This window comes from Macrobrachium rosenbergii, chromosome 5 (genome assembly GCF_040412425.1).
Source record: "Macrobrachium rosenbergii isolate ZJJX-2024 chromosome 5, ASM4041242v1, whole genome shotgun sequence".
NCBI lineage: Eukaryota > Metazoa > Arthropoda > Malacostraca > Decapoda > Palaemonidae > Macrobrachium > Macrobrachium rosenbergii.
In genome coordinates this window covers 66,404,207-66,420,156 of record NC_089745.1, presented here as the reverse complement: position 1 = coordinate 66,420,156, position 15,950 = coordinate 66,404,207, and the positions used below count along the sequence as shown (strand labels likewise).

General features: G+C 36.4%; 1 long non-coding RNA gene across 1 annotated transcript in view; it reads left to right on the top strand.

Moving 5' to 3' along the window:
* The window catches only part of LOC136838867 (uncharacterized), a 161,396-nt gene that overhangs the window by 27,804 nt on the left and 117,642 nt on the right, over positions 1 to 15,950 (top strand). The window contains exon 2 of the long non-coding RNA XR_010853147.1: positions 3,507 to 3,671. This is a non-coding gene — a long non-coding RNA (uncharacterized lncRNA). The remainder of the gene's footprint in view (positions 1 to 3,506; positions 3,672 to 15,950) is intronic.

The window sequence follows — 15,950 nt, the reverse complement described above, 5'->3', positions numbered from 1 at the left end:
GCATGAGATTCGAGACAGTTTAATGAATACAATGCAGTAACAATATATGTGAAATGGCGAGACGTTTGGCGTCTTCACAAACAGAAACATACATACAGTTTGATACAGAAGATTTGGTGGAGCATTATGAGTACATGATTAGAATGCTTGCATGGCAGTGCAAGTAGTGGTGATTGTACATAAATCGAGACAACAATGGTTAGGGAGAAACAGACGGAAATATTGTATGGTAGAAGCTGCGTCCCTTGAGAGGGAGAGAAAACGGAATGCTCTTGTTTCTCTCTGTCTGGGTTCCTCCGAAGGTATGACGCACGCATACACACGTGCTCGAAAGAGACTGCGAACGGCGCGACGAGGTCTCTTACACTTTCATCAACTCATGGAGTTTCTCCTTTTATCACATTTCTAATCAGCTTTTCTATTTGAATTATCGTTAGCTCTTCCTCATTTCTCTCATTTCGACTTACAAGTGCTTTCATTTCTTTCTGCTTCTTTTCTGATCCTTTTCAAAGTCTGTTTTCCTCAAAATGCTGCAACTAATGGTTTTCTCACCTTCACCATTGAGGCTCTAGTTCTTCCGTAGTCATCGTGTTTTCCTCGAGTTCTTTTTCTAGATTTTCTATTTCCTTCTGAAAGTCCACTAGATTTTTCCTCATTCATAGCATTCACACTCTCAAGATCTTCCATATTCTTCAAATTGTCCTTTAATTTTTTGTTGAGCCCTTCAGTTTCTCTTTGAGAGTCAAATAGGTTTTCCTTGTTTCTAGCACGCGATTCATAAGCTCTTCCATTTCATTCCTATTGCCTTGTAACTCTTTCTTCAACGCTTCCATTTCCTTGTTGTCATCTAGCTCATTCTTCACCTCTTCCATTTCCCTCTTAGGACAACAGAACTTGAAAGTTGTTCCCGCATAACAACTTTCAAATTCTGTTGTCCTCCGATTCCTTCTTCAGCTCTTTCATTTCCGTGTTGTCTTCTAGCTCATTCTTCACCTCTTCCATTTCTCTCTGAGTGTCAGTCATTTTTACCTTGTTTCCCACATAACAACTTTCAAGTTCTGCCAGTTCATTCTTGTTGTCCGTCGATTCCTTCTTCACCTCTGCCATTTCCATCTGAGAGTCAGCCACTTTTTTCTCATATCTTGCATTTGCTAGCCTCAGGCTTATCAGTTTACATCTTATGTTTCTCTAGCACTTTCTGAAGACCTTTTTTCCTTTGTAAGTGAACTAGATCTTCTCTTCTGGTTATGAGAAGAGATATTTCTTGCTTTAAGCCATGCTGTCATGTTTCACAGTCAGCGGATGTTTGTCTTAATATAGCATTTTTGCTTCTGCATCATGAAGTTTTTCTTGCTGTTGGGGAAATTTAAATCTGTTTTGTAATAAACAGGCATTTTTATGTCAATTTTCCCTGTGTTAGAAAACGGAATTAGCTCTTTTGGAAGGACACCCTTTCTCATAGGAGTGTTACTGAGAATTTTACCCTCTTCATCTGCATTAATTTTGCAGGTCTTATATTTCGATGATAATTTTGATTTCTTCCGGTAGAATGGGATGTGAAAGTTCTCCGAAACTGGTTGATGAATTTATTAACAGCCAAGGGTGTCATTTAGGGTATTCAGATGCCCACAAGAAACATGTGACTCTCAATAAACTCTTCAGTGAACACTGGATAATGTTTATTTCCTCTTCCAATGTGGGAAATAAAGTAATAAATGTGGGACATATAATATATACTGTAAATTGCATAATGGATCATTTTATTTTTTTTTTCATTCCATGGTGTATTTTCCAACACGTACCTCTATTTCACGTATATTCAGTTTATTTTTTTTATCCGATCTCTTTAGAAAACTGCTATCAGGGGGATACATAGATGCCATCCCTATGCAATGGATAAATAAGTTACATCCAAGATTTATTACAAATTTTCTAAAGTTTATTTTATATTCCATTGATTCATTGGTTCAGCTTAACGAACTTTTATAGTAATACTTTTAGTTCTGTGATAACCATTTCCCATAGGAAACTGAAAAAATAGCAACAATATCCTCAATATATTTTACGTTAACCATCAAACATTCATGAGATCATGAGAATCGTTAAGAATGTATCAATTATGCACCTCTATATATTATCATTGTCATATTCAATCTTGATCAAAAGCTGGAAGACAGTGACTTTATAGATATCATAGCCCGTGCAGCGTCTATTGTGGCTTCTAAATGGGAATAGAAGAATCACCATGTTTATTACGACTTTCCTTAGGCTCGGTTCGGTTAAGAAATTTAGGCAGAGGTTGGGTGAAATACACTTGACAGCTTTGCGCTGCTTTAGTTAGCACAGGAAGGACCCTTGCTTCATTATTTACAACAAAGCTTTAAGTTTTGAAAGCTTACAGAGAAAATTTCTAAATCTATGAAAAGTTGTCTTCCCATTACGTTCGGAAGGAAGTTGCTTTCTGTTAGGAGTTGTTTTAGACCTAGTTTTTTTTTACTCTGTACGAAGCCATGTTAAACGGACAGCTAATCCTCCGAAAATTCACTGTATAATGGGATTTGAACACTTTCTTTGGTTTGACCGCCTTACATTTCTTTTCTCTTTTTTCTTGTGACCTCTGTTATGAATTATTGGTAAGCTTAAATATTACCCTTGACAATACTGGATAACACTGAATAAGTGTCAAGGATCAACAGCAAGTGTGTTACAGGTTAGTCTGCAGATGTTTCATGCTTCTCATAGATTTTCCTTAACATTTGTAACGATGCAAAGTGTCGCTTTTGAAAGATGATTCAAGTTGGATGTAATGAGGATTAATAATTTACTGTTATTCTCAAAGCATTGCTTATATCAAAGAAACCAGTGTTTTTAAAACTAATGCTTGGCAGGTAATTAACTTCAATCCAAGATCATGGTTTGGGATATTGAACACCAAGTGTTTAAAATACTTTATTTTTGATAAAAGTTGTAGTCTCAGACGTTTTAAGAAGCTCATCTCAAGGCTGTTGTATTTGTCGAACGGCTTTGTGGTTCTTCCCCTTAGATGCAAATACTGACACAGCATTAGCTCCATGCGCTTTCAATTTTCTGTAACATTATTGTTAGAGTTTTGTCACAGCCACCTTTGATCTGTTTCTGTAATGTTAATTGTTACCTGAAATATATGGACTTTTTATTTAATCATAATGATTGACATCCTAAATTACCAAAATATTTCAGTGACAAGAATGAAGAAATAACTAGAAGTAGCTAATATTCCACTTGAAGAAAACCTGAAGGTTTTCAGATTTTTGCTTGGAAATCTACATTCTTGTACTAGATAATGTTCAGCATTGCAGTTATCATTTTTTCGGTCGAAGTGTAGTCTAATGTTGGCGGGTAATAGATTTCAGGAGGGATATTCTAGTTATTCATGGTGTTAAATTCAATTTTTACTGCTGAATTGTATTTTCTTTTATGGCCTGGTTGCAAAGACTTTTACTAAACTATTTTTATCCTTCTTCCAGTCTGTGAAGGCCTTGGTAGACATTTGGATGCTGTATTCTTGTGCAATTTCCTAATATGAAAAGTTTTCATTACCCTCTATTCAGCAGAAGCCCAAAGGCTTTCATACCAGGTTCTGCTTTAGTAGAAATCGCCCAAGATTGGATCATCGCTGCTGTATTTCTAAGGTAAAGTTTTTGTTTTGTATATTGTTAGATTCTTTGTAATTTGGGAGGTTCAAAGAGAATTACTGAAACTAAGAAGAGTAGCCTTTTGGTTAATATATTCTTTTCGCTTAGGCTAACCACGAACAAAGCTGCACACCAAGTTTCCCTCCTATCAGTTTTCCCAAAAATTTTACTGTGTTTCTCAGTTGCATTGTGACTTGTTAACATGTTACAGTATATGTGAATAAGTGGAATGTATGTTGATTTTGACTCCAGTTACCATAAGGTACTGCAATGTGTGTTGTTTATTTTTAGTTGTATTAATCTGTTAACTCTAAATACTCTGGTGTGCTATGGTAATATGTATTATTTTTTATGCAGTTGCTATTAGAGTTATGGAGCTTGTTCAGAAGTACCACAAGCATTTGTGTTGTGGTGGTTGATCATACAAATTTGATATCTGCGTAGAACATTGTTAAAGACTGATGTCATTTACTACTTTTTTATTTTTTATTTCTTAAGATTACGAAAACTATATCTTATGTGGCTAAGTAAGATGCATACATTGGTTTTCTTGTTGTTCTAATCTTCTAATCGACCCAGCCAGAGAATAATTGTCCAACAAAAATACTTGCTGTTATATAGTCATTGAATAGTGTGCTTTTGGCATCGCTTGTCATGCTTTAGCAGTGGTTCTCAAGGGTTTATGCTTCGTAGGCAGGAATTGATATTGATGCAAAGGTTGCAGCACCCTACTCTAACCTGCACTGTATGTACGTTTCTCTCAAAGGAATCTACTTTGGAAATTGACTTGACTATCGAACCATGTTTACTTGTTGCTATAAGGTTCCAAAGCTTTGCTAGTGAAACCAAGTTTAGTGGCCAGGTTCAGCAGCCAGTCAAAGAGAGCCTTCATAGTAACGTGCTTATACATTATTCACATTACCTGTCAGCTGTTCCTGAGTGTGTGCCAAGTCAACTACCTGGAACTATGTCCGTCTACATGTTGTATCAAGAAGGGTCAGATCCAAGAAATAAAGTTAGTTTTCTCTTAGATCCTGTGTGTGAGTAATCCAACATTGATGACATGAGAGCAACTTTTTATACCAGCTGGCAGCTAGCAGACTAAATATGGCTGTGCCCCACCTACAAAGAAGCCACTAACAGAATAAATATGGTGGGTAACTACAGCCATGCCTACAGGTACAAAAGCCAATAATGGACTACGTACAGAGCTCTGGCTTTCTTTCCCTTGAGAGTTCAGGGTTATTGGGTTTTTTTAAGCTACCCCAAGGACTCATGGACTAATTACAGCCATACCTATGAATACAGAAGGCCACTAAAGCCTAAATATGGAATTCAAGTTCAGGCTTTACTCTCAAGAGAGAGCTTCAAGTTTCTCTCACTAGCTCTGTAGACCCAGCATGGTCATTGCATATAACCACTGTTGACTAACGAACTAGCTATGGCCATTCCTACTACTGTAAGACAATCCATTAAGGGTACCATCATGAGATGTCCACGGATGAACAGGCTAACACAAATGCCATAAACTTCCATCTGCCTGACTTCTTAATGACAGATTCATTTGTTTGATTCTGGAGAGTGGGCAGGCAGTGCTGTCTTTGTGATATCATGAGTTTAATAAAGAAGGCAGACTGTGCCTTCAAGTCAATCATAGATTCCTTCTTCCCCCAGATCACACATTAGCTGAATGCATAGGGCAAAAGAATGGCCAGTTCCTGATGCCCAATGTCTCCCTGCCACCACCATCTAGTGCCTGATGAGCCTTTTACTTGCGGAATACTCTGAAGGGGACATGATGGCCAGGGCATCCTGGAATGAACTCAAGTCCCTTCTCACACTGCCAGAACTTGACACTGACAGAAGACTGAGAAAATCAATCTGTAAGGAAAATAGGGTTTCCTTGCCTTCCTGCCAACATCTGGGCTGCCCTTCCCAATGCTGAAAGCGTGACTATTGTGAATCTGTTGAAGAGAGTTGACATATTGCTGGAGGCCTCCAAGGCATAGCAACACACTGAATATACCATCTGCAAACCCAGGGATGACGGACCAGGACCATGACAGTGAGGCTCAAGCCAACTCGGTGCATCATCTGCATACACCATCATAATTTCTAGAAAGCAGCAAAGAAATTTGCTTCTGGATGCAACTGGAGAAAAACTGAGCAGGACGGCCACCCAAGAAAATCACAGTGGTGGCCTCAACCCCTATGAACACTCACTCCACCAGATTCTACATCACTGTATCAAAAAGGACCACCATATGCCTCCAAACAGTGATCTATGTCTAGTCACTACCAGTGGCATCCTTATACTGTTACATGACCAATGGACATCACATCTTTGGAGAAAACAGCCACCTCAGTCTGCAAACAGAGCCTAACCACTGTCCACATCCCAACATGGCAGACATCACCTCCATCCTCAACACAGAATGAGAATGTCCTCCAAGTTTAGTTTAATGAAGGGTCACTTCAAGGTTTTGGTCCACCATGAGGATGTCCTGAAGAAGCTGATCATCACATGTTTCAGAACCTACACATTCAACTACTCCACATTCACCCTCTGGAAAAGGAGCCACGTTCCAGAGACTAATGAACAACATTCTCAGCAACCTCCCTTTCGGTATCTGCTTCATCAATGACATCCTGTTCACTAGTACAGCTATGGAGACCACCAAAATCATACCTAAGTTGTACTGTACTGTCCCTACTTTGGGATAACAGTTTAGTGGTATGACCTGACAAATGTAGCATTGTGGCATTCTCCATCAAATTCCTGGTCATCCAGTCTTGGCTTGTGGTATAAAGTTAGTTTTCTCTTAGATCCTGTGTATGAGTAAACTAAAATTGATGACCTGAGAGCAACTTGGTATACCAGCATGGTTCTCACTTAAACACCCAGGTGACTAACAGGCTAAATATGGTTATGCCCCACCTACAAAGAAGCCACTAACAGAATAAATATGGTGTCTCAGCTCTGGCTTGCTTTCCCTCAAGTGCTAAAGATTACCTTAAAGACAGCCTTGCCTGTAGATACAAAAGCCACTACAGGCAGTCCTCGGATTACACTAGTCTCGACTTACGTTGTTCCAAGGTTATGCAGCTTTTCAAATGCATTCATAAAAAAATCTGTTCTGGGTTACAGCAGATATTCCAAGGTTTTGTCGTTTCAGCCTTGCAGCGACAAGAATATTTGTACATTTTTGGAGGAAATTCTACAAGATCATAGATGCACACCTCGCCAGAAGCAAGGTAAATCAGTTGGGAAGTTTTCAAGACAACCAAAGGATTAAAGGTAAGGCTTTCTTCACTTTATTTCCCATTTTTAGCAGTTTTTTGATAAGGTGTTCTGGCTTACGTCGTTTTCCAGCTTACGTCTCTCTTCAGGAATGGACCCCCTGACATAACCTGGGGACTGCCTGTAATGGACTACATACAGAGCTCTGGATTGCTTTCCCTTGAGAGTTCAGGGTTATTGGTTTTTGAATCTACTCCAAAGATTCATGGACTGAATACAACCATACCTGTGAATACAAAAAGCCACTAGAGACTAAATATTGAATTCAAGTACTGGCTTCACTCTCAAGAGAAAGCTTAAAATTTCTCTTACTAGCTCTGTAGACTCAGCATGATCATCGCACATAACCACTGTCGACCAGTGAACTAACTATGGCCATGCCTACTGCTATAATACAATCCATGAAGGAAACCATCGTGAGATGTCTGTGGATGAATGGGCTAACACAAATGTCATAAACCTCCATCTGCCTGACTTATTAATGACCAAACTACTTCGTCTGGCCCTGGAGGGTGGGCAGACAATACTGCCTTTGTGACATCATGAGTTTAACGAAGAAGGCAGACTATGCCCTCGAGTCAGCCTCAGATGACTTCTTCCCCCAGATCACACATTAGCTGAGTGCATAAGGCAAAAGAATGGCCAGTTCCTGATACCCAAAGTCTCCCTGCCATCACCAGCCAGTGCCTGATGAGCCTTTTACTTGTGGAACACTCTGAAGGGGATGTGACGGCCAGGGCATCCTGGATTGAGCTCAAAGCCCTCCTCACACTTCCAGAATTCACACTGACAGAAGACCTGAGAAAGTCAATTTTGAAAGGAAAATAGGGCTTCCTTCCTTCCTGCCAACATCTGGGCTGCCCTTCCCAGTGCTGAAAGCATGCCCATTGTGAATCTACTGAAGAGAGTTGACATATTGCTAGAGGTCTCCAAGACATAGTAACACACTGAATATACCATCTGCAAACCCAGGGATGACTAGGACCAGGACAATGATAATGAGGCTCAAGCTAACTCAGTTCATCATCTGCACACACCATCATAATTTCTAGAAAGCAGCAAAGAAATTTGCTCCTGGATGCAACTGGAGAAAAACTGAGCAGGGCGGCCACCCAAGAAAATCACAGTGGTGGCCTCAACCCCTATGATCACTCACTCCACCAGATTCTACATCACTGTATCAAAAAGGACCACCGTATGTCTCCAAACAGTGATCTAAGTCTAGTCACCACAAGTGGCAGTCTTATACCGTTTCATGACCAATGGACATCACATCTTTGGAGAAAACAGGCACCTCAGTCTACAGACAGAGCCTAACCACTGCCCACATCCCAACATGGCAGACATCATTGCCATCATTAACACAGAATGAGAATCTCCAAGTTTAGCCTAATGAAGGGTTACTTCAAGGTTTTGGTCCACCATGAGGATGTCCTGAAGAAGCTAATCATCACATGTTTCAGAACCTACACATTCAGCTACTCCATATTCACCATCTGGAACAGGAGCCATGTTCCAGAGACTGGTGGACAACATTCTCAGCAACCTCCTCTTCTGTACCTGTTTCATCAGTGACATCCTTGTCTCTAGTACAAATAGGGAAGACCATGAAAATCATATCAGAGTTGTACTGTCCCTACTTTCGAGATTACAGTTTAGTGGTGTGACCTGAAAAATGTGTGATTGTAGCAGTCTCCATCAAATTCACGGGTCATCCGGTCTTGGCAAGTGATATACAGTACAACCCCACCACTCCTAAGTACTAGGAAATTGTGAACTGCTACCACTGATTCCTCCAAAAAATTTCACAAACAATGACCCTTTTATGATGCCTTTAGTGGAAACAAGAAGTCTCACAACTGGGGCTCTCCCCAACACAATACCTTCAAAGCAACCAAAGACGGCCTGGTAAACGCTGCCACTATGCTGTTCTCCAATCCTCAAGCAAAACTTATACTCACATGGACCCAAGTAATGTTGCTGTAGGTGCTGTGATAGAGCAGTCAGTCAATAGGATAACTCAACCTCTAGGTCTCTTCAGCAGAAAACTAACTCCAGCTGGAATGAAAGACAGCACCTTCAGCAGAGAACTCTTTGCTGGCAGATAATCTTAATGAATCGTCAGCCCCTTGTACTTACCCATACCAAAAATTAAGATGCATTCTCCACTTGTCAGAGGTGCAAACTTTCATCTATGATAGAAATCAGTGTTTAACTAGGATTCGTTACAGTCATCTCACTGACACGCAACTGTGATACACCAAAACAGTAAGCCTGTGGTGGGAAGACATCCCTTTCATCAACAAAGGATGTACCATCATCTTCAACAAGAAGCACCGGCTGCCTTTGTCCCCTTGTGCCAATGCCCCTGTGGATGGAGGTATTCATTCTAATCTGCAGACTCTCCCACTCCTCCAGGAGAGCAGCAGCCAAGCTGTTGACATGAAAGATTATCTAGCATGGTGCGTAAAGAAGTGAAATCGTGGACCAAACCATGCCTAAAGTGCCAAACAACCTGACACATGAAGACCAGCAATACTAAAATCCCACAACCCAGATAACAATTTTGCCAGATGGATGTAGATACATTTTCATGGCAACTTGTTGGCCAGAGGGAATACCAGTGTAGGAAGCGGACACATTTGTGCCGAGGCACTCCTCACTGCGTCAGCCAATTCTGTGTTCCTGACAATATAAAATCAGCAGGTTAAAGCTGGTATACCTATTTTTACTCTTTTTGTGATTTTGTACTGTATCAGCATCCCAAAGGTACCAACATAGTAAGGACATGGACTGTTGCATATTTCATTGTAAAAACAGCTACTGGAAAGATGTATATATCACTTGTAAAATATCTGTGGTGATGTATAAGTATGCTGTACATTTCTCTATCCCTGTCTTCTTTTTGGGGAAGCCATGTAAGCTTCCAAGCTTCATTGCTGAACCCAGGTTTAGCTGCCAGATTCGGCAGCCAATCACAGAGCTCTCACCTAGTCATCTGTTTATATGTCATTCTTGTTACCTGTCACTCTGTGACCATGTCCATGGCGCCCAGGTCTCCATCTGCATGGGATGTCAAAACGGGTCAGATCTGCAAATAAAGTTAGTTATCCACTAGATCCAGTTATCCACTAGATCCTGTGTATGAGTATCCATATATTATCACTTCGGAACATGACAAAAATAAGAAGAGTAAAAAAAAAAACCGTCAGACCTGCATCGTGAGAGGGCGAAAATTGTAAGGATATTCAGTAACAATTGTATATCATAAATTTACGAAAACCTTGAGAGGAAGAAGAATGAAAAATATTCCAAGGTATTGTGAATTTTGCGTAACCGTTGGACTGATTGAAATGAATATTATAGAGATGGAATTTCCTACCAAATTTTTTTCTGATCTTGTTGGAATAAATGGCATTCAGTCCCTTTCCACTTGAAGGCCATATCGTATGGGACCTTATATCATAATGTAGAAATTCAATATTCCGAGATTCAGGAAAAAGGTACAATGAAACATGGGCGATTATGGTTCTTTTATTCAAGCACTAGCAACATATAAGCAGAAAATATATATATTATATATTTCTGAAATATCGGAAAATAATGTATCAGTGTCTTTAGATATAAACATAAATATACATGTCATATAGCTATCTCTATAAATATGTCATATTCTCTGTGTCTGTATTCTGTTTATATGCATGTTTAAGGAGAGAAAGAGAGAGGTACAGCATTGACTTAAATAGGGGAGGAATTATCTATAATACTAATGGGACAAAAAAGCAAGTTCGAGTAATATTTAAACTCAGGCTTGATTTAGACAACCGGAAAAACACAATCTGATGTAAATACTGCTATATAATATATATATATATATATATATATATATATATATATATATATATATATATATATATATATATATGTATATATATATATATATATATATATATATATATATATATATATATATATATATATAATATATACTGTATGTGTGTGTGGTGTTGTATATTATATATATATATATATATATATATATATATATATACACACATATGTATATATAACAGTTATGTATGTATGTACTGTATGTATAAATTTAGAAGGAGAGGGAGAAAGAAGTGTGTGTGATGTGTATGGATATACGCTTAATTCTCTATATATTTATATTCATCTATCAATAATTTGTGTGCGTGTGATGGCATACACATCTAAATATTTATTCTTAATTACACATCAAAGGATTCTTTGGCAAAGCACGTATAGTATTCTACAGCGCCGAGATGAAAGACCCAATTCCACTACATTATGTTTCGTTTTAAGCCAGATAAAATCACAATTTTTTTAAAAAGTAAATTGTATTTTTCCAACTATACAAACCATCGGTCCTTTACATTAGAAATGTAATGTAAAAGACCTCAGGTTTGTATAGTTATGAAAAATACAATTTATTAAAGTAAACTGCATTTTTCCTAACTATACAAACCTGAGGTACTGTAAATTACATTTCTAATGTGAAAGACAGATGGTTTGTATATCGTGTAGGAACAAACATTATCTCTCTGAGGCGCTGATTTCAGATGAACAACAGTAGTGATGAAAGAGATTTTACAGGTTTTCGCTTTCATCAGAATAGTACTTGTAAAATTTTAATTCCCATATGTAATAAGGAGAGTAATTAAGTATTTCTTCCTTCTCTTGTAGGATAAACTTGAACAATTAGGAATATTTAGCCTTGGACATTTTTGTGTGGGTGTGGGGATTAAGGGAGCACATGATAAGACTTTCCCTCGGGAAATTTTTTGTTTCATGTAATCAAGTTCCACCTGGCGCACTGGCTCAGAAGTCAAAAGGTCTGCCCTCCATATAGATTAAATAATTCTCTGTATATATATATATATATATATATATATATATATATATATATATATATATATATTATATTATATATATATATTATATTATATATATATATATATATATATATATATATATATATATATATATATATATATATATATATATGTATGTATGTATGTATGTATATAAATGTATATGAACATGTGTGGAACTAATGAAGACATGAGCGCGTGTTTCACAGGAATAAATTTCTTACTCACATCAGGATCGAACCGCGCTCTTTTATAAAAGAGGGCAGAGCGTTACTAATTGACCCACAGAAGTCATAAAAGAAATTGGAATCTAAATAATTCTGTACCTGAGGTTTCATCCTGGGCAGGCTACCGCCAAACATACCAGCGAATTTTACCCAACTTCCTGAGTTAAGTGGTAGCATTTCATTCGAATTACCCATTCATCGTGAATATGATGGAACTAATGAACACATGAACACGTGTTTCACAGAAATAAATTTCTGACACATCGGGATCGAACACCAGTCCTTCAAACGAGAGGCAAGGGCGTTGCCAATATATATATATATTACAGAGAATAAGTTAAATTATGAAATAAATTTTTACTAAATCTACTTATGCATCGACTGAACTGAATCTAGGCCTCAAATCTATCATAGGAGCCTCTGGTATCTTATCTGTCTTATTACTCACAGATGCTTGGAAGCGTGAAATTCAATTCATTTCAAGATGAACCACGACCCGCCGAACGAAATACGAATTATGAATTCTTTTCGGTGAGGGCAGGAACGATAAACACAAATATATATGCAAGATAAATAATTGAAATGTGCTACTGATTTATTCTTCAGTTCTTGTACAGGTAGTGAAGAAACTATATATATATATATATATATATATATATATATATATATATATATATATATATATATATATATATGAATGAATGAATGTTTATCACATCACCGTGTTTCATATACAAGCATTAAGCCACAAAATATCCAATTCGTTCTACCTCGAAAATAATATATTTTCATATATGTTACCGAAGGGGAATTTTTTCAGTTGATAATAAATTGTCGTCCCGTGGGCTCGACCCAGCGAAAGACAAGAACTCAGGACGACAGTGACGCCTTTACCCACACGGCCAACAACACGGCCATGTGGGTAAGGCGCCACTGTAGTCCTTCGGTAACATATATGAAAATATATTATTTCCGAGGTAGAGCGAATTGGATATTAAAGGACGCTTGTAGCTTAACGCTTATATATATATATATATATATATATATATATATATATATATATATATATATATATATATATATATATATATTATATATATATATATATATATATATATATATATATATTATATATATATATACATACATATATATATATATATATATATATATATATATATATATATATATATATATATATATATATATATATATATGTGTGTGTGTGTGTGTGTGTGTGTGTGTGTGTATACATAATATATATATATACACAAACACACACACATATATATATATATATATTATATATATATATATATATATATATATATATATATATATATATATATATATATATATATATATATTATAGTTTCTTCACTACCTTTACAAGAAATGAAGAATACACTAGCACATTTCAGTTATTTATCTTCCATATATATTTGTGTTTATCGTTCCTGTCCTCACCGAAAAGAATTCATAATTCGTATTTCGGTCGGCGGGTCGTTATGGTTCGTCTTGAAATGAATTGAATGTCACGCTTCCAAGCACCAGTGAACAATAAGAGAGAGAAAAGATACCAGAGGCTTCTATGACAGTTTCGAGGCCTAGATTCGGTTCAGTCGATGCATAAGTAGATTTCGTTAAAATTGATTTAATAATTTGATTTTTTCTCTGTAACTTTCTTTAGTGACTGGTTAACAGTCAGGATAAGAAATTGATCCTAGTCGTGATCATTTGAAGTATCTAACGTTGGTGAAATTTTAAGCCGACATAATGGCAAAGTATCTTGATTGTGTTAAAGTTATATGTATTACCTATGTTTTTTAACCTCTGTATTATATATATTATATATATATATATATATATATATATATATATATATATATATATATATATATACATATGTGTATTAATACGTTATGTATGTATTTATGTGTATGTATAATATACATTATATTTATATATACATAAATACGTATATGTATATCAATGAATTATATAGGCTTTATATATATATATATATATATATATATATATATATATATATATATATATATATATATATATACATATGTATGTATGTGTGTATGTATATTTATATATACATATATATATATATATATATATATATATAGAATGAGTAAACAGTAGATTATATCTATCTGACTGTCAAGATATATATATATATATATATATATATATATATATATATATATATATATATATATATATATATATATATATATATATATATATATATATATATATATATATATATATAAATATATATGGGATATTCTTAGTCCTGTGCCTAACGGGAATTATAAATCTTATTCCAAAGGCGGCTACTCATAAATTTACAGTTCGTCCATAAGCATAATGTTAGCATTTTTTTTAAAGCAACGAGCTCTGATTCATAAACTTGAAACACCTTGGAACCACTAAACAGAGAAGCCAAATCTCCGTGGGGCACACTCTTCTTCTGAACTCATTCTAAACCGAACTTTATTACTAAGTTTCGGCTTGTTAAGCCTTTGTGGTTTGGTTTTTTCGGAAGCCTTGTCATCATGTACAGCATAACGTGCACATTATATATTCATACACAAATACGCACACATACCCATACTCACACGTACATACGTGTGTTTGTGCCTGTCTATGTGTGAGTGTATGTCCGTGCGTGCATGCGCGAGCGTCATTGATTACAAGCTTATGCTTGTATAAAATGCATACGGTTTATTGTATGTATACAGCAATGAGTCTTTTGGAAAAAAATGGACGAATATATTTTAATCATAATCGTTTAATTAGTGAGCTGTGACAACCTGAGCCCAGCACATAAGCGGTAATTAAACACTGGTGTCAATCGGGTGTTGACAGCGTTTTGTTTTTTCTGTCTGCTATCCCTCAATTTTCATAAAAACGGGCGACCGATGGAAACAAATTCTCACTCTTCATAACGGTTTGTATTTAAATAGTTTCGCTCACCCGCCACTTTCGTAAGTGAACAAAACTTAAGCACGTTTTTTCCATTTGCACCGCGAGAGCTGGGAGACCCCGTGTTTGGTTGCTCGCATCTGGGATTTTGGCTTCACAGAAATCTTTTGATGATGTTGTTGATTTTGTTACTTGTGCAACTGTTACGTTATTTTATCAGTGAGAATTATTGGAAGTTTGGTCGCAGTTTTTGTTATTTGGTACTCAAGATATCTCATGTGTCTAGTGTCATGTCTTTTCAGTCAGAAACATAAGCCGAAGTTTCCCCTTAACTAAAACCGGACTGAGAAAGGAAGTAGGCAGTCGAATTGAGAAAGCTTGTCGTGAAGATTGATCTAAATTTGCCTGTCCTTCACGCCTAAAAGGAAACGTTTGTTTATTTAGCAAGCCATCTACCGAAAAAACCAAAAAGGGCCTTAGGCTTGGAAGAAATAAAAATAAAAATAGTAGTGAGGTTGAGTCTATGCAGTGGCTCCCTGTTTCATTCCAGTTTCCAAGTGCGGATGTGTGTGTGTGTGTGTACAGTATATATGTTTCATTTTTCTGTTTTTTGTAGAACGAGAAAAGGATTGAAGGAAAAGTCTTGAAGAATGGAAGATTAGAATCAGTTCATGGTTGTCGTTGATGCAAACGCAGAGAAAAATATTATTATCATTATTATGATTTCGAATATGAACTCTGTTCATATGGAACAAGCCCACAGGGGCCACTGACTTGAAATTCAAGCTTCCAAAGAATATGCTGTTCATTTTAAAGAAGTAACAAAAGGTAATAGGAAATACAGAAAGAAGAGATCAGTTATTAGAGAGGAAAAAATAAATTAACAAAGTAAAAATTAATAGATAAAAATGTA